Source organism: Sorex araneus, chromosome 3 (genome assembly GCF_027595985.1).
Source record: "Sorex araneus isolate mSorAra2 chromosome 3, mSorAra2.pri, whole genome shotgun sequence".
NCBI lineage: Eukaryota > Metazoa > Chordata > Mammalia > Eulipotyphla > Soricidae > Sorex > Sorex araneus.
This window is the reverse complement of record NC_073304.1, coordinates 104,502,062-104,522,828: the sequence shown is the minus strand read 5'-3', so window position 1 is coordinate 104,522,828 and position 20,767 is coordinate 104,502,062. Positions and strand designations below refer to the sequence as shown.

General features: G+C 44.9%; 1 pseudogene; it reads right to left on the bottom strand.

Annotated features, from left to right (window-relative positions):
- Positions 1-14,388: 14,388 nt before the first annotated feature.
- On the bottom strand, positions 14,389-14,964 carry LOC101553919 (60S ribosomal protein L11-like; annotated as a pseudogene).
- Positions 14,965-20,767: the final 5,803 nt, after the last annotated feature.

The following is a 20,767-nucleotide window of genomic DNA, read 5'->3' as shown; positions in this document are numbered from 1 at the left end:
ATGGCTGATTTTCCTACCTTTTAATAACAAATTATCCCATCTATGTGGAAAATCTAGTTTCTCTTTATTCCCTGTCTTCACTCACTAGTTCCTACCATAAGAACAGGGAAGGCTAAATGCACCTTCTACCTAGCGTCTGGTATTCTTCAATGCAGGAGATTTCCACTAGTCACAAGTTATTTTCCTCTTCAATGATACCAGAGCAGACATGGTCAGTGTAAGTCAGATTCTTCATCAGTTTCCTCTTTCCATGTCTAATGGACACTCAGTTGGGCAGGGTAGAGACCAAGCAAAAGAAAGAGAAAAAGAGCAATAGTATGGTGAGTAGAGCATTTGCCTTGCACTCAGTTGACCTGGGTTCGATCCCCAGCATCCCATAGTCCCATAAGGTCTACCAAACCTTCCAGGAGTGATCCCTGAGCACAGAGCCATCAGTAGCCCTAGACGTAAGCATTGCAAGGTGTGCCCCCTGTTGCGTGAACATTCATTCAGGTGGAGGTGCTGAGACAAGGAACGTGAAAGAAATGTATGTCATGGAGGGCCCAGGTTCTCTCAGATCTGTGACCAAGGTAGAGAGCCCAGAAATCTCCTTTAATTACTATCCTATAGTTCATACCCTAAAGGGCTCAATATAGTGTAAACAAAAAAAGGGGCAGGTGGCGCGGTGCTCTATGTCTCCTGCTGCCCGCGTTCGGTAGTCTCACGCTGCTTCCCCCACCCCGGGGAGGTTGAAGGCGTTGGGTAGGTGAAGGAATGAGGACCAAGCTGGTTGCTGATTAGTTACCGTTTATTCAATCTTTCATTCCTCTCATCTCTTGCACTCTTCCTTCCTAGCTCCTCATTCCTCCCTCCCCGCTCTCTGGATTTTCCTCCTCCTCTCTAGTCTCTCCACCCCTACTTGTCTCTCTCTACCTTGTCCTCTGGGCCATACCGGGTCTGGTAGCAAAATCAACATAAAAAAGCCCTTCCTGAGGGCCCACCAGGTTCACAGGAAACACCACCTACAGGTATGCCAAAGCCCTTCCTGACCACCTGCAGGCAAAATACCTCTTAAGGTGTTTTTCTTTTTTCCTCAGTCCAAGAACAACACCAACATCTTAGTACTAGTTATTTTGTATGGACACGCTAAGAAATACATTGAGGCTTGTAGGGCAGCTCTCCTGGCAACATTTTGCCACAGACTCAGACTGTAGCACTCAGGCCAGATTAATCATTCCTAACCCTTGCAGGGTCCAAATCTAGTTATTACTTTTTGGATCATGACAGCATTTGTCCATGACCAAGCTCTTAACTTATAGTTAAGCATTAGGCACTTTGGCCAGGCCTATCTCGATGCCAGGGTAGCACATAACTCACCACTTGCCCTGGGTTCGTTCTGTCCCTTATCAGGACCCTGCCTTTGGGGGTGCTAAGAAGTAAGGGCAGCTGAGGCTTAGGTTGAGAGAACAGATGCCCAGGAGGAAAATATCACAGAGTCAAAAGACTGCCAGGTTACAAAAGCATAGCATTTGTTACAAGCATAGCATTTGCTATGTCCTGTGCCACCAAAGGACATAGCTCTGAATAAACTATGCAAAGGACTCAAGGAGAAGAGAAGAACAATGTTTACAAGTCAACAGAGCACAAAGAAAGAAGTTAGAAATAAACACAGGAATGGAAGCACTGTGATGGGAACAACTTAAATAAGTCTAAACTACCTGAGGCTATATTATCCTACAGTCATCAACAAAGGACTTCCAGGAAGAACGTGCAAAGCTGAAAGCTTTTCTGCATACTGAAAACAAACAAAGTTACCTAGGATCTGCATACTGAAACAAACAAGCTAAGAAAGCAAGGGGGATCTGTGAGAAAAGGAAGACTGATAATTTCAGTATACTGAAATTTAGGAAGTTATTTTTCATTTTCGTTTTAAATTTAAATCTTTAAATTTAAATTTCTTAATTTAAATTTAATTTTAATCAATTTTAATTTTATTTTTAAAATTTTAATTACTAAGGCAGCCAAAAGAAGATGTTCAGCTTCAACCGAACCAGTCAGGATACACGAGAAATCTCACCCATTTTCATGGGTCCCTATATTCCTGCCCATATGCGAAGCAGATTACATGGGTTCATCCTGAATAGCTCAGTCCATCCCCAACAGCCCCCAAAATAAAACAAAGAGAGAGACGAAAGAGAGAGAGAAGGGAGAGAGGACAGAGAGAGAGAGAGAGAGAAAGAGAGAGAGAGAGAGAGAGATGTGGACTTGAAATTATGAACAAAAGTAAGTGAATTACCTCTTAATAATGGCAAAGGAAATAAATTATTTTCATGTGTAATGTACTTTTTAAGTCTGTACTCTGTTAAATATTTTATTGATTCGTTAATTAGAAGACCATACCCAGCAGTGCCCAGAGACTTCTCCTGTTTCTGTGCTTTGGGATCACTCACAGCCACCATAGAGGTGTGAGTTGGTTACATGCAAGTGTGTAAACTGATAATTTTTTTCAGCCCCTAAATGTTTTATTTTATTTATTTATTGTTTTTTGAGTCACACTTGGCGATGCTCAGGGGTCACTCCTGGCATTGCACTCAGGAATTACTCCTGGTGGTGCTCAGGGGACCATATGGGATGTTGGGAATCGAACCCAGGTCGGCCATGTGCAAGGCCTTACCCGCTGTGCTATTGCTCCAGCCCAAAATGTTTTATTTTTAAAATACAATACTGCTGGGGCTGAAATGATAGTTCAACACGTAAGGCGCTTTCCTTGCACATGGCTTACCAGGGTTTGATCCCTGGTACCACATTTGGTCCCCTGAATTCTCCAGGTGTGATCCTTGAGTTTAGAGGCAGGACTAAGCCATTAGAATTGCCGGTATGGCCCAAAAAACAAACAAAAAACCAAAACTATACTATGCTTCTTGTTCACATAGAGCTGGAAAAATAAAATGTTAATACAAATTTAGAAAATCAAACTAAAGAGTTTAGGATTCAGATTTGTCCTTTGGCTAGCATTATCCATTTCCTGGACCATGCACTAAAAAAATTTTAAATCACAAATCTGATTGAATTATCTTATCAATTAAGGTGTTCTAAAAGTATCCTACCCCGGGGCTGGAGTGATAGCACAAGGGGTAGGGCATTTGCCTTGCAGACAGCCGACCCGGGTTTGATTCCCAGCATTCCATATGGTCCCCTGACCACCACCAGGAGTAATTCCTGAGTGCAGAGCCAGTAGTGACTCCTGTGCATCGCCGGGTGTGACCCAAAAAGCAAAAAAGTATCCTACCCCATGTAGGGAACATGTACTTAACTATCTTCTATACCATTCTACATAGTTCTGTGAGAGTGACTTTTGTTTATTTATTTTTTGCTTTAAAAAATTCACTTAGGGGAAAAAGTGTGCTTTGAACCATCTGGGAATGACCTACTTCTCTTAAAAACAGGAAAATTCTCTTACATAATGATGGCACCCTTGTCAGGTCAGGAATTAGCACTCCTATAATATAGTATTCTTGGGTCCATCTTCAGATTGGGCCAACTGTCTTTATTTTATTTAAAAATTTATTTATTGAATCACCGTGAGAGCAGTTACAAAGCTTTAGGGTTTAAGTCTCAGTCATACTGTGATGAAACACCCTTCACTAGTGCACATTTTCCACCACCAAAAGCCCCAGTATACTCCACATCCCACCCCTCCCCCTCCCTGTGTGGGAAATAGTTTCCACATTACTCTCTCTCTACTTTGATTATATTGAATATTTTGACACCAGACCCACCATTGTTACTTGAGATTTTTTCCCAAACACTTAGATCTGCCAAAAAAGCAAGATTAGACACTTTTTTTCTATCCTTGATTCTGAATAGCATATGATTTTGGAATTCTGGAATTTTAAGTCCAGAGTCTCTGGATTTTTTTTGCTTTTTGGGTCACACAAAGCGATGCACAGGGGTTATTCCTGGTTCATGCAGTCAGGAATTACTCCTGGAGGTGCTCAGGGGACCATATGGGATGCTGGGAATCGAACCCAGGTTGGCTGCGTGCAAGGCAAACGCCCTACCCGCTGTGCTATCACTCCAGCCCCCTGGAATTCTGGAATTTTAATAATTAAATTTGAAAGGATTTCTGCCCAAAGCTGCTGAGTTACGAGATTTGTTTCTCAGTCTCTGGGATCATGGCCATTCAGCAACTCCATCAGGAGCCAGAGAGTATACTGTCTTTAATAGAGCATTTATTTCCTGACCCAGGAAACAGTTCTTTCCTGAGAATTAGCCTCAGGGTGTGCAGTTTTGCAGGCATTCTCACTATGAAGGTGTATCCTTGGGGCTGGAGCAATAGTACAGCGTGTAGGGCGTTTGCCTTGCATACGACCAACCCGGGTTTGATTCTCAGCATCCCATATGGTCCCCAAGCACAGCCAGGAGTAATTCCTGAGTGCATGAGTCAGGAGTGACCACTGTGCATCACCGGGTCTGACCCAAAAAAGAACCAAAAAAATGAAGGTGCATCTGAATGGTCAAATTGCTACCCTGGGTAATTCATACTCTGACCTCTGCACTTTTTTTTTTTAAAGCTTTTTGGCCACACTTATGATGCTCAGGGGTCACTCCTGAGTCTGCACTCAGGAATCACTCTTGGCAGTGCTCAAGGGCCATATGGGATGCCGAAATGGAACCTGGGTCTTCCTCATGCAAGTATAGCCTTACCCGCTGTACTATTGCTCCGGCCCTTGCACTAGTCATTTTTTAGACCACACACTTCTGCCTAATTATTTAATTCTTATTTAGTACCAGTTACCTAGTTGTTGTTGCAACGGTGCAGACTAGTGTTGTTCTGTCTTCGACGTTTATTACTTGCATTCTACAGAAAGAATTTCCTTTTTCTTTCTTTGATAAATGTATGCCTGTGTGTTTGTGGAGACAGGGGTTTATGGATCATTCACTTACTGTTTTTTCTATGGTTAGAGCCCTATACTGTTGTTTTTTTATTTTGATGCTCAAATTGTTTTTTTGTTTGTTTGTTTTCGGGTCACACATGGTGATGCTTAGGGGTTCCTTCTGGCTCTGTGCTCAGGAATCACTCCTGGCGGCGCTAGGTCCTGGGTCCACATTGCAATGTGGGGATATCGAACCAGGTTGGCAGCATGCAAGGTAAATGCTCTACCTGCTCCAATATCGCTCCCGCCCTGATGTCCAGATTGCTTCAGAAGAAGGAAAAGATGATGATGATGATGATGATGATGATGATGTTTGGGGGGCATGGAGGGGGTGTTGCAACCCACAGTGCTCAGGGGCTACCACCAGCACATTGCCCAGGAATCGCTCCTGTTGGTGCTGGAAAACCATGCAGTCCAGGGGATTGAACCTGGGGGTCCTGCAAGCAAAGCTTGTGCTTTCACTCTCTGAGCTCTCCTCCCAGCCCTCAGATTTGCTCCTAATTTCTCCCCATCTCCTCCTCTGCTGCCCCGCCGCTGTTGGAGCTGCTTCTGGGCTGAGGAGCACCAGCTGCCCATTTGCCCGAAACAGATGTGCTCCAGGTGGCGGGGGAGGGGCGGCACCAGGCTGGTTGGGGCACACACGTGATGGCCACGGCGCTCGCTAGGAGTTACTGCAGTGCCACACATTTGCTGGTCAGTGTTTGCAGCTCCTGGCTGCGGTGTGCACACAATTTTCTGCCTTGGGTTCTTTTTTTTTTTTTCTTTTTGGGTCACACCTGGCGATGCACAGGGGTTACTCCTGGCTCTGGCTCTGCACTCAGGAATTACCCCGGTGGTGCTCAGGGGACCATATGGGATGCTGGGAATCGAATTCGGGTCGGCTGCGTGCAAGGCAAACACCCTACCCGCTGTGCTATTGCTCCAGCCCCTGCTTTGGGCTCTTGCTATATGGGGGGGGGGGTCCCTTATCCCTGCGATGCCCACAAACACTACAGTGAGTGTATGTGAAGCATCAGGACTTAAACCCATGACTACATGCTTGCAAGGCACGTCACTGTGCCGTTTCTCCAGGCTCTCGAGGACCAGTGTGTGCATGTGTGCACATGTGAGTATGTGCATGGGTGTGCGAGCGGGCACACAGTGCCAGAGACTGAACCCAATGCCTCACACTGGTGCTCTACTGCTGAGCTGTATTTCGGCCCTCAGATTGTCCCGGATTTGTGGGGTGCCCCTTTATATAGAATTCTGCCTCCTTTGAACATGTCCACATCAATCTGGGTACAATCTTCTTTACTTTGTGAGGGGGAAGCCTGTCCCAGAGACTGCAGCTTTGGCAGTGTGGTGCTGCTCTGCTCAGGCTGCCCAGGGCTCACCTGGGGACCATGAGGTGGGAGAAAACTGCTCAAGAATCTCTCCGTGCAAGGCTGGTGCTCTCGGCCTTTGCGCCACCACCCAGCCCCATTTCTTTCTTCTTTTCTCTTACCAGGTTTAACATGTTCTCCAAGGATCACCATTGCTGCAGGAAGGTTGTTTTCCGGGATACGATACCAGTTCCTGTCCCACCTTTCACTTCTACAATTCCTTCAGTCCCCTGGTGCTCGGTTGATACCTTTTGGAGCCCTGGAAACATGAGGCTCCTCCAGACTTGAGCACTGGTCCGAGGGATGGCTCGTCCCTCACTAGTTTACCCCCGCTCTTTTATGATGCTACTGTGTCCTTCCTCATACCTGTTCAGGTATTAGTCCTGCTGGAGTTACCTCTAACCGGTCAGACTTTGCACAGAGCCCAACTCATTGCCTGACCCCACGCTCCTCTCTCACAGCAGAGAATGGCAGTCGGTTTCTGCTGACTCAGCGCACGTGCTCTGTGGGGAAGAGGAAGTCAGTCTACACAACTGAACATAAGCACTGGAATTTTCAGCAATGGAGCTGGGACCAGAATGCTAGCTCAGGTGATGAGGTGTCACCCTTACACATGGCCAACACCAGTTTGGTTCTTTGAACAGCAGCTGGCATGGCCCCTGGTCGCTGGATGTGAGCAACTCCATCCTCCCCCAAAGCAATGAATGACATTGATATTTGTTCCATTGTCCTTCAGTTAATTTTTTCTTAACTTTTGGGTCACATTCAGAAGTGCTCGTGCTTACTCCTGGCTCTGTGCTCAGGGATCACTCCTGGTGAGGCTTGGAGACCATATGGAGTATTGGGGGTCAAACCCAGGTTGGCTGCATGCAGGGCAAGCAACCTACATGCTCTACTATCTCTCTGGAAACTTAGTTGAAATCTTCAATAGTAGTGTCAAATAATGTAGAGGTTCAATGACAACTTGGAGCGCTCTTATCTATAGTACTGCACTGTACTGTAGCACTGTCGTCTCATTGTTCATCGATTTGCTCAAGTTGGTACCAGTAATTTCTTCATTGTGAGATTTGTTACTGTTTTTGGCATATTGAATACGCCACAGGTAGCTTGCCAGGCTCTGCTGTGCGGGCAGGATACTCTCAGTAGCTTGTCGGGCTCTCCGAGAGAGACAAAGGAATTGAACCCAGGTCGGCCACTGTTATCTATAATAATTATTCATTTATTTAATAGGTAAAATCCTCAGAGTGACTGTGGCCTCCTTACAACTTGCTTCCTTTTTGTGACCTCTTAGACTAGGACCGAGGACCTATGGGGCCAAGCCCCCAGATGTAAGAGACGGACATAAAGCACATTGTGATGGAGTCATTCCATTCATTGACTTCCCCAAATCACTGTTGATTTCATATAGGGAAATAATATTTTCTATCTTTTTGTATCAAATATAGTGTAAGATTATAAAATATATGTAGGATATCCTGTGTTTGGTCCATTGTTTCCATTTTAAAACAGAATTACCTACATAAACTGACCTACTTCCAAAAGAACAAAAGCAACCTGTGTTGGCATGGATGTGGAGAGAAAGGGACTTCTCCTTTACTGCTGGTGGGAATGCCGACTGGTTCAGCCCTTTTGGAAACAGTATGGGCAATTCTCAAAAAATTAGAAATTGAGCTCCCATTTGACCCAGCAATACCACTGCTGGGAATATATCCCGGAGATGCAAAAAGGTATAGTAGAAATGACATCTGCACTTGTATGTTTACTGCAGCACTGTTTACAATAGCCAGAATCTGGAAAAAAACCGAGTGCCTGAGAACAGATGACTGGTTAAAGAAACTTTGGTACATCTATACCATGGAATACTATGCAGCTGTTAGAAAAGATGAGGTCATGAATTTGCATATAGGTGGATCAACATGGAAACATGTTAAGTGAAATGAGTCAGAAAGAGAGGGACAGACATAGAAAGATTGCACTCATTTGTGGACTATAAAATAACAGAATGGGAGACTAACACCCAAGCATAGCAGAGATAAGTACCAGGAAGATTAATTCATGGCTTGGAAGCCGGCCTCACATGCCAGGAGAAAAGACAACTCAAATAGGGAAGGAACCACTGAGAAATGGGTGGGGGAGGGCCCACTCGGGATGGGAGAGGCATGCTGAAAGTAGACTATAGACTGAACATGATGGTCACTTAATACCTCTATTGCAAACCACAAGACCCAAAAGGAGAGAGAGAGTGAGCAAAAGGGAATGCCCTGCCACAAAGGCGGGGTGGGGTGGGGTGGGGTAGGGCAGGGGGTGGGAGGGATGCTGGGACCATTGGTAGTGGAAATTCAGCACTGGTGGAGGGATGGGTATTCAATCATTGTATGACTAAAACGCAAGTACGAAATAAAAAATTAAAAAAGAAATAAAACAGAATTATCAGGGCTGGAGCAATAGCACAGCTGGTAGGATGTTTGTCTTGCACATGGCTGAACTAGATTTGGTTCCCAGCATCCCATATGGTTCCCCAAGCACTGCCAAGAGTAATTCCTGAGTGCAGAGTCAGGAGTAACCCCTGAGCATCACCAGATATGACCCAAAAAGCAAACAACAACAACAACAAAATAGAATTACCTAAGAACTACCTAAATCACCTAATTTCAAGATGACCTAAAACTTAAAACTATCAAAGTATAAATACAAACATTTGCTCACCAGAGTATCTGTATACAAGCACACATATTTATAAGGTTTTTTTTTATTAGTGAATCACCGTGAGGGTACAGTTACAGATTTACATATTTTTGTGCTTGTGTTTCAGTCATACAATGCTCGAGTACCCATCTCTCCACCAGTGCCCATTCTCCACCACCGATGATCCCAATATCCCTCCCACCCCTACACTCCATCCCCCCCCACCCCACCTCTGTGGCAGGGCATTCCCTTTTGTTCTCTCTCTCTTTTTGGGTGTTGTGGTTTGCAATAGAGGTATTGAGTGGCCATGGTGTTCAATCTATAGTTTACTTTCAGCACGCATCTCCCATCCTGAGCGGGTCCTCCAACCACACTTCACTTGGTGTTCCCTTCTCTCTCTAAGCTGCCTTTTGCTGAAGCATGTTAGCAAACCTCATGGTACTTATCTCTACTATTCGTGGGTGTTAGTCTCCCATTCTGTTATTTTACAGTCCACAGATGAGTGCAATCTTTCTATGTCTGTCTCTCTCTTACTGACTCATTTTACTTAGCATGATACTTTCCATGTTGATCCACTTATATGCAAAGTTCATAGCCTCCTCTTTTCTAACAACTGCATAGTATTCCATTGTGTACATGTACCAAAGTTTCTTTAACCAGTCATCTGTTCCTGGGCAGTAGGGTTTTTTCCAGATTCTGGCTATTGTAAAAAGTGCTGTGATGAACATACAAGTGCAGATGTCATTTTGACTGTACTTTTTTGCCTCTCCAGGATATATTCCCAGAAGTGGTATTACTGGGTCAAATGGGAGCTCATTTTCTAATTTTCTGAGAAGTGTCTATATTGTTTTCCAAAAGGGCTGAACCAGTCAGCATTCCCACCAGCAGTGTGGGAGGGTCCTTTCTCCCCACATACATGCCAACAAGGGTTGCTTTTGTTCTTTTGGATGTGTGCCAGTCCCTGTGGTGTGAGGTGGTATCTCATAGTTGTTTTGATCTGCATCTCCCTGATGACTAGCGATGAAGAGCATTTTTTCATGTGCCTTTTGGCCATTTGTATTTCTTCCTTGAGAAAGTTTCTGTTCTTTTCATCGCCCCATTTTCTGATGTTTTCTACTTGTAGAGTTCAACCAGTGCCTTAAATACCCTTCATACCAACCTCTTATCAGATGGGTATTGGGTGAATATCCTTTCCCATTATGTAGATTGTCTTTGTATTCTGGTCACTGTATCTTTTGTGGTGCAGAAGCTTCTTAGTTTAATATAGTCCCACTTGTTTATTTCTGTTTCCATTTGGTTGATCAGTTGTGTGTCATCTTTGAAGATACCTTTATCTTCAATATCGTGGAGGGTTTTGCAGACCTTGTCTTCAATGTACCTTATGGATTGTGGTCTGATGTTGAGGTCTTTAATCCATTTTGATCTGACTTTTGTGCCTGGTGTTCGGCAGAGGTCTAAGCGCATTATTTTGCATGTGTTGTCCAGTTATGCCACCACCATTTGTTAAAGAGGCTTTCCTTGCTCCACTTCACATTTCTTGCTACCTTATCAAAGATTAGATGATCATACATTTGGGGTTGTGTGTAGGGATATTCTACCTTGTTCCATTGGTCTGAGGCTCTGCCTTTGTTCCAGTACCATTCTCTTTTAATTGTTGCCACTTTGTAATAGAGTTGGAGGTTGGGGAGGGTGATGCCTCCCATAGTCTTTTCCCCAAGAATTGCCTTAGCTATTTGTGAGCATTTATTGTTCCATATGAATTTCAGGATTGCTTGATCCATTTCTTTGAAGAATTTCATGGCTATTCTTATAGGGATCACATTGAATCTGTATAATGCTTTGGGGAGTATTGCCATTTTGACGGTGTTGATTCTCCCTATCCATGATCAGGGGATATGTTTCCATTTCCTCATGTCCTCTTTTATTTTGTGGAATAGCGTTTTATAGTTTTCTTTGTAGATGTCCTTTACTTCCTTAGTTAGGCTGATTCCAAGGTACTTGCTCGGGCACGATTGTGAATGGGATTGCTTTTATCATGTCACTTTCCTCTGTCTCATTATTTGTGTATAGGAAGGCTATCGACTTTTGGGTATTGATTTTATAGCCTGTGACTTTACTCCACAAGTCTATTATTTCTAAGAGTTTCTTGGTAGAGGCTTTAGGATTCTCTAGATATAATATCATCTGTGAATAGTGAGAGTTTGATTTCTTCATTTCCTATCTGGATGCCCTTAATATATTTTTGTAGGGAGCTATTTTACCTTACTGATCTTATCCTGTCACTATTTATCACTAGCTAACCCCATGCCACACCTAGCAAAGGTTGCCACTCCTAATCTTACTGATTTTATCCTATCAGCATTTGTTTATCACTAGCTAGCACCCATGCTACACCCTGCATTTCTACTGGGGGTCCCGGCATGCATACTATACCACCTCCTCTCAGTAGGGAGGTATAAATACTGTAACTGCCATAGAATAAACGCCTTTTCTCCCTCCCCCGGGCTCTGCGTCTTTTCATTCGGCTGCGTCCCCTTCTCAGCCCCATGAAGGGTTCTCTCTGCTGAACAGAATGAGACCTCCACATCGACCTCCACATAGTTTTCTTGACTAACTGCTATTGCATGTACTATATACTTGCAACCACTGTTGCAAGTACTATATACTATAGTACTTCCAGTACTATATTGAACAGAAGTGGTGAGAGTGGTCATCCTTGTCTTGTCCCTGATCTTAGAGGAAAGGCCCTTAGTTGTTCCCCATTGAAGATAATGCTTGCCATGGGTTTGTGGTAGATGGCTTTGACTATCTTGAGGAAAGTTCCTTCAAAACCCATTTTGGTGAGAGGTTTCATCATAAACGGGTGTTGGATCTTGTCAAATGCTTTCTCTGCATCTATTGATATGATCATATGGTTTTTATCTTTACTTTTTTTTGGGAAGGGTTCACACCTGGCGATGCACAGGGGTTACTCCTGGCTCGTGCACTCAGGAACTACTCCTGGCGATACTCAGGGGACCATATGGGATGCTGGGAATCGAACCTGGGTCGGCTGCATGCAAGGCAAACGCCCTACCCGCTGTGCTATTGCTCCAGCCCCCTTATATTTACTTTTATTGATATGATGGATTATGTTGATTGATTTCACTTGTATCACTTGTATCACTTGTGGTCCTGTTGATCTTCAATTTGCCTGAGTGGGCGCCAGTAACATCGCCATTTGTCCCTGTTGTGTGCTAGTGCAGTCCAATGATATCTGCTGCTCCAGGAACAGGAAGAGCCTCAAATCGTTCATTCAGGGATTTGACGAAGAAATCTGACCATCTAGTTGGTGAGCAGCCACGCGGTCTTCTGACGTCCTGTGGAATCCAGTCAGTAACAGCTCTAGTCCAGCAGTCATCTCTGAATCGCATTACATGACTGGCCTATCTGATTTTTGACCCCTTGGAAAAACGAGACAGTGTCCCTGATTCTTGACCGTCCATGGAGGTCAGAACTCCGAATTCCTTTTTAAGTGAGATGTGATACTCCTAGCATAGCTCTTTCGATTCCTCTTTGGGATACCTGAACAGTGTTCTCATCCTGGGCCCAGGTCTCTGAGGCATATGTTAGTGCAGGAAGAACGGTGGAATCGAAAAGATGTGACCGGAGTCAGAGGTTCTTCGTCCTCTTAACCACTTCTTTGATGCCTTAAAGGCATTTCGCGCTGCTCTCTTCCTCCTGCACAGTTCTGGCACCAAGTCGTTCCTCATGTTGATTTCTCAACCCAGGTACACATAGCTGCTGCATTCGGAGATGTTCTTTCTATTGAGAGCAAATGGAGCTTCAGGGACTAGTTCGTTTTTCATGAGCATCGTCTTGTTGAGATACAGCTGCAATCTGACCTTTCCACACTTGTGGTCAAAGTCGGCCAGCATTTGTGCCGCTTGGCTAATGTTTGGCGTTATGAGAACCATGTCATTAGTGACTCGGAGGTGGTGTAATTGTCTATCTTCACTCCCATTCCTTCCCATTCCAGTCATCACATGATGTTCTCCAGAGTGGCACTGAAGCGTTTCAGTGAAATGGTATCACCCTGCCAAACCCCTCTCTTTACATCAATGATCACTTCACTGTAGAATGGTTAGATCCTGGTGGTGAATCCACAATACAGCTCAGGGAGGATTTTGTTATACTGAGTTTGAACGCCCTGTTTGGCTAGGGCTTTGATGACTGCTTCAGTCTCAACAGAATCAAAGGCCTTCTTTAAGTCAATGAACATTAGACAGAGCGGCATCTTGAATTCTCACGAAACTTCAATGAGCTTGGTCACCATGTGGATATGGTCTATCGTGCTGAATCCCCTTTGGAACCCGGCTTGCTCTCATGGTCTTCCTTAGTCTAGTGTTCTGCCTATTCTATTCAGGATGACACGAGTGAACAACTTGTAGAGGACAGACAGCAGGCAGATTGGGTGATAGTTGCCAATGTTGTGGATGTTTCCCTTCTTGTACAACAGAACGGTCCTACCGGTTTCCCACTGAGACAGAACCTTGCATTCAGACAGGTAGTGTGTAAAGAGCCAAGCCAGTGTATTGATGAGTACTGGTGGCAGATTTTTCAGGTGTCCAGGTCTGACCCTGTCCGGACCAGGTGCTGTATGCGTCTTTACCAATGAAATGGCCTGTTGGATTTCGGAAGGGAGGACGTTGGAACGACATATCATTCCTACGAAATTTGGTATGTGGGCATGTGGACATGGCTGTCAAAGAGATCCACGTAGAAGTTGTGAATAATCCTCTCCATTGCCTTTCTGGAAGATGTGATAGATCCATCAGGACCTCAGAGGGCAGTCATCTTGATCTTTAAGTTCGTGAAAGACATGTGAGCATTGCAAATACTTACTTTTGTTGATTGATTTATGAATATTAAACCACCCTTGCATCCCCGGGATGAATCCCACTTGGTCGTGATGTATAATCTTTTTGATGAGTTGTTGGATTCTATTTGCTAATATTTTGTTGAAGATCTTCGCATCCGTGTTCATCAGGGATATTGGTCTATAATGTTCTTTGTTAGTGGTGTCTTTGTTTGCTTTTGGTATTAGGGAGATATGTGCCTCATAGAGACTGTGTGGGAGAGTTCCTGTTTCTTCAATTTCCTGAAAATGCCTGAGAAGTACTGGCAACAGGTCTTCTTTAAATGTTTGGAAGAATTTGCTAGTGAATCCATCTGGACCTGGGCTTTTGTTTTTGGGAGGACTTTTGATTACAGTTTCAATTTCCTTGATATTAATGGGTCTATTCAGGTATTCCAAGTCTTCTTGGTTCAGTCTTGGGAGATTGTAGGAATCAAGGAATTTATTCATTTCCTTTAGGTTCTCTTGTTTCATGGCATACAGACTTTCAAAGTAGTCTCTGATGATCTTTTGAATTTTTTTCTTCATGCAACACTTTTTATTGGCCGTTTGAACAGAAACAGGAAGTTATTTGCCAGGAAGGATGATCCCATCATACTTCTGCTGGAACAAGCGCATGGCCTCCTCTTTGCTGATTCTGTGTTTGGCCCTAATACAGCCTGTCCTGTGCTTCTTTGTCTGCGATGGTGAAACCTGGTCTATCCAGCACCACATAGAAGTCCAGGCCATAGATACCGATGCTTGGGTCATATTTGATTCCCAGATCGATGTGTTTCTGGATCCCAAAGCCAAAGTTTCCAGTATTAGAAAAGTTATTTTTTCATAACTCATACTCTCCCACCTTTAGCCTTTTCTCCAAGATTTCTTCTGCTTTGGCTCCACAAACAGTGCAGTGGACGGCAATCTTCTCGTTTCTCCAGATGCCAAAAGACCTGACGGTATACCAAGCTTTGGAGAACATGGGGGTCTGCCCGGTGAGCTGCTCCAGCACCTTGGCTGTGTGGGCCAGCCTGTCTCTGCTCTCCCCAACCCAGATGTTGAGGCAGAGCTTGCGGATGCGAAGTTCCCCCATGGGGTTCTCCTTTTCAGCCTGGTCCTGCACCATGATGGAGAACAGGAAGAGATCTTTTGAATTTCATTGGTTTCTGTTGTGATGTCCTCCTTTTCATTTCTGATTTGGTTTATTAGAGTTCTTTCTTTCTTTGTGGCCATGTGCTTCCGGGAACTTGGTTTTAAGTCTATGGATGTTGGCTGTTGGTGGGATTACACGGTGCCAGGGGCAGTCCCTAGTTGTGACCGCCTAGCTATTGGAAAATGGGAAATCTGGGCAGAAGAGGCCCAGTCCTGATCCTAGCAGACTTGGAGGTCTCAGCCCCGGGTCCCACACACCTGGGTTCCTCTGCCAGTACCTTCAGTGCATGAGGCTCGTCCGAACGTGTGGAGAGGGCCTTGAGCATGGCTGTAGCTAGGCTCTGGAGGTCTTCGGTCACGGGAGCTCTGCTTGGGGTAGGGAGGAAAGCTGAAGCCCACCCCCTCCAAGGGGCCCCAGGGAAGACAGCCAGGTGTGTGGGCAAGAGACTCTCTGCCATCTGATAAGGGATTAATATCCAGGATATACAAGACACTAGTAGAATTGTACAAGAAAAAACCTTCAACCCCATCAGAAAATTGGGCGAAGAAATGAACAGAAGTTTCCTCAAAAAAGAAATGCAAATGGCTAAAAGGCACATGAAAAAATGTTCTACATCGCTAGTCATCAGGGAGATACAAATCAAAACAACAATGAGATATCTCACATCACAGAGACTGGCACACATTCAAAAGAACAAAAACAACCAGTGGATGTGGTGAAAAAGGGACGCTCTTTCACTGTTGTGAGAATGTCGACTGGTCCAGCCTTTCTGGAAAACAATATGGATAGTCCTTCAAAAACTAGAAATTGTGCGTCCATATGATCGTGCAATTCCACATCTGGGAATATATCCTGAGGATGCAAAAAGCACAGTAGAAATGACATCTTTACCTATATGTTCATTGCAGCACTGTTCACAATAGCCAAAATCTGGAAACAACCCATGTGCCCTAGAACAGATAACTGGTTAGAGAAACTTTGGTACAACTACACAATGGAATATTATGCAGCTGTTAGGAGAGATGACGTCATGAAATTTGCTTGTAAATGGATAGACATGGACAGTATAATGCTAAGTGTAATGAGTCAGAAAGAGAGGGACAGACATAGAAAAACTGCACTCATTTGTGGAATATAAAACAGCATAACATGAGGTGGACACTTAAGGACAGTAGATATAAGGGTCAGGAAGATTGTTCCATAGCTGGAAGCCTGCCTCATGAGCGGAGGGGAGAAGGCAGCTGGAATAGAGAAGGGATCACTAAGAAAAATGATGACTAGAGGAATTTGTAGGGATGGGTGATGTGTGTTGAGAGTAGTTAATGGACCAAACATGATGACCTCCCAGTGTCTGTGTTGCAAGCCATAATGCCCCAAAGTAGAGAGAGATTATGGGTAATATTGTCTGCCATGGAGGCAAGGGGAGGGTGGGAAAGGGGGTATACTGGGGTGGTGGGGAACGTGCACTGGTAGAGGGATGGGTGTTTGATCATTGTGTGATTGTAACCCAACCATGAAAGCTATCTCACGGTGATTCAATAAAAAAAAAATTCATGTGCAAACCTTTCTCTGACATTTCAGACTCCAATAATCCCCTTCAAGAGCTTCTTCTTGGGGAACGCGGTTGTGGTACAGATAGGACCAAGTCCAAGAACCAGAATGCACACAGTCAGTTTTGAAGATGGCATAGAAATGGCATTAAGAAATCTCAGTCACAGAAGCACAAATCTCTTAAAGGAGTGAACCCCAAATTCCTAAGGATCATGCATTTAATCACGAAGCACAAGAATGGCCTGAAGAAGATGCCAGACAACAGTGCTGAGGCCATCAAGGCCCTGGTGCAGCCCAAGCAGGCCAGGCCCTGATCACAAAGAACAGTTACAAGCTCAGCTGACTTGCCTTCATTGCTCGCCCCAGGCTTGGGGAAAATGCTTGTGCCGCATTGCAAGGGTTTCTGGCTTTGCCAGCCAAAAACCAAGATGAAACCAAGGATGCAACCAAGTCCAAGACCCAAAGTAAGACCTAGATGGTGGCTGCAGCTCCAGCAACACCTCCAGCTCCCAAAAATGCCGAGGCCCTGCTGTGGTCTCCTAAAAGGCTCCTGTCTGCCAGTGTGAGCGTGGCAGGATGGGTGTAACCTCTGGGCTGTTTCCAGCATGGGTCCTCCTGTGTTATTTGTACAAATAAACCTGAGAGCAGTAAAAAAAATAAAAAAAAACTCTTCAAGTCACCATCCAGGGGATTGTTGTCATTTTGACCTAATTTTCCTAGGGTCTTGATATTTTTCCTGCCTTCTCCAAATATAATCTGAATGATTAAAGACAGAAATTCTTCCATTGGTCCTTAAAAGTCCCAGGGTCCCTAACACACAAAAGGCTAGCCCTTAATTATCAAACCCCATCACCTGCAGGCAATACTGTTAAGTTGAAACAAGAAAGGCATCCTCGTACTTTTTCCAAGGGGAAAATTAAAAGTAGATCCTTAGTCAACTTGTACATTCTTAGGTATATATGTGTTGCGTGAATATTTGTGCGGTTGGAGGCGCTGAGATAAGGCACGCGGAAGAAATGTCTTGCATGGAGGACTAAGGCTCTCTCTGGCTCTTAGCAAAGGCAGAGGGCCTCGTGGATCTCCTTTTATTGATGGTGCACTTCTAAAGGGTGCAATACATTGATGTCATTAAAGGCAACAAAAGGTGTTACAGGAACAACATTGAGGCAACATTATTTCCCATTATTTCCTTGTATCTGCAGGACAGTAATCTAGGCCTGCGGAAAGTAGATACAAAACCAAAACCTAAATGGAAACCTTCCTTGGGCTGAAAGCACTTGGGTTTACATCCCAAGACCAGGCTGGGCTGCCACAGGAAATCTACATGTCAATTACAGACTAGGCAGCACTTGAAATCTACATCCCAAAGACTAGGCTGGGCCAGAGCCTGGAATCTACAATGTCAAAAGTCAGGCCTCGTTAGCACCTAAGATCTGCATGTCAAAGACCAGCCAGGCTTCTGTGAGAAAAGGAAAACTGCCTCTGAAATTATTTCCAGAAGGCAGCTGAAAAGGGGGAAAATATTCCTGTCTGTAGTACAGTGTCCCCAACATCTCCCCCTTTTTCTTTAGGACAGATTTTAACCATCATAACAATTCAAGCTTAAAATAAAATGCTAGACACAAAATGTTCAATAACAATAGCAGAGCACCTATTCTCTAGGACAGATTCTCTTACACCAGGACCCATCCAATGGTGAAATCCCATGGTTGTGTTTCTCCTCTCCTTGTCCAACAAACATATAAGCATTCATAATATTAGTCATTTTGTATGGACATAGCAAGTGATGCATTAAGCTTTTAGAATTGCTCTCCTGGGGCCATCTCAATCTCAGACTACAGTGCTCAGGCCAGATTAGTCATTCCTATCCCTAGCAGGGTCTTAGTCTCATCATTACTTTAGGATCATGACAGCACTTGCCCATGATCAAACTCTTAACTTATAGTTAAGAATTAGGCACTTTGGCCAGGCCCATCTCGATGCCAGGGTAGCACATAACTTACCGTTTGCCCTAGATCCGTCCCGTCCCTCATTCGGGACCCTGCTTTTTAGGGGGCTAGGAATTGAGGGCAACCAAGGATACAGTCAAGAAAGCAGATGCCCGGGAATTAATAATATTCAAAGCCAATTAAATCCCAATTGCAAAGGCATAATATTAAATGTCTTCCTCTCTCCATACAAAAAGACATGACTTTAAACTAAACTATTCAAAAGACATAAAGAGAGGAGAAAGACAATATCTCACTCATACATATAAAATCATAGATTTAACTCATCAAAAATACTTTGCCATATATCTGAAAACCCAATACCGGAAGGATAGTTATTAGAAGTACCATGAATTTACAAATCCATTATTCTAACTGTTCATATATATATTATACGCTAACAAATGATCTTTAACATTATCCCATGAAAATTCAGTCATATTGTACAGCACAAGTGTTATACAGAATAAAGTAATATTCCAATCACATTTTATAGTGGTGACTCGCTGACTATTCACTAAGCAAAGTAACAGTTCAAGGAGCATCAGCCGACTCAGACTGCAGTTCAGAGTCCATTTGTTTTTGAACAGTCCGGAATTTCTGAGAGTTCTCATGCCATTTCTGGACGAATACCACAGTCTATGTTCCTTGCTTCAGAGCTATATCTGCCACAGCCATTGTCGCTGTCGCTGTGATGTTCCCCCGATAGCAGCGATGAGCAGGCTAAGAAATCTCTTGATCAATCAGAGAAGAGAGGTAATCAGTTTTGACAACGTGCTTCAGTTGTTGGATTCTCTTCCCATGGTCGATGAAAAATCACCAGCATTCCAACACCTACTCAGGCTCTGAAAAATAAAAACTTCCTTTCGTGGAATCTCATAGATGGGTTAATACAAGCATACATGAAACATTGTGCACAGGAAATCATTCCTTCTATCACATAAGGAAAGGGCGCACAAGCTAAAACATTAAACATTAAAACATTAAACATTAAAACATTAAACATTGGAACCAAGAGCCGCGGCACGAGAAGCAGAGCCTCCCGCCTACTGACTGTGATCCTGAGGTCTCCTAACCCATTTTGGCACCAGAGCAGATTCTTGGAGCCATGCATTTTGACTGCGAACTGAACTACAACCTCGTGCAGCCCGGGGAGGGATTTTTTTCCCTCTCCACCCCATTTTTCTGAGCGAAAATGGCGGCAGCGGCAGCAACCACGCGGTGAGAGCCACCCTCTAAGACCCCTACACCAGGAGGTAGGACTTTCTTTAGTGACGTAGCCTGTAGGTGATCCTGGGAGGGGAGGTGTTCCCGGCGCGCCTTCCGCCCAGAGATGAACCAAGAGCCGCGGCACGAGAAGCAGAGCCTCCCGCCTACTGACTGTGATCCTGAGGTCTCCTAACCCATTTTGGCACCAGAGCAGATTCTTGGAGCCATGCATTTTGACTGCGAACTGAACTACAACCTCGTGCAGCCCGGGGAGGGATTTTTTTCCCTCTCCACCCCATTTTTCTGAGCGAAAATGGCGGCAGCGGCAGCAACCACGCGGTGAGAGCCACCCTCTAAGACCCCTACACCAGGAGGTAGGACTTTCTTTAGTGACGTAGCCTGTAGGTGATCCTGGGAGGGGAGGTGTTCCCGGCGCGCCTTCCGCCCAGAGATGAACCAAGAGCCGCGGCACGAGAAGCAGAGCCTCCCGCCTACTGACTGTGATCCTGAGGTCTCCTAACCCATTTTGGCACCAGAGCAGATTCTTGGAGCCATGCATTTTGACTGCGAACTGAACTACAACCTCGTGCAGCCCGGGGAGGGATTTTTTTCCCTCTCCACCCCATTTTTCTGAGCGAAAATGGCGGCAGCGGCAGCAACCACGCGGTGAGAGCCACCCTCTAAGACCCCTACACCAGGAGGTAGGACTTTCTTTAGTGACGTAGCCTGTAGGTGATCCTGGGAGGGGAGGTGTTCCCGGCGCGCCTTCCGCCCAGAGATGAACCAAGAGCCGCGGCACGAGAAGCAGAGCCTCCCGCCTACTGACTGTGATCCTGAGGTCTCCTAACCCATTTTGGCACCAGAGCAGATTCTTGGAGCCATGCATTTTGACTGCGAACTGAACTACAACCTCGTGCAGCCCGGGGAGGGATTTTTTTCCCTCTCCACCCCATTTTTCTGAGCGAAAATGGCGGCAGCGGCAGCAACCACGCGGTGAGAGCCACCCTCTAAGACCCCTACACCAGGAG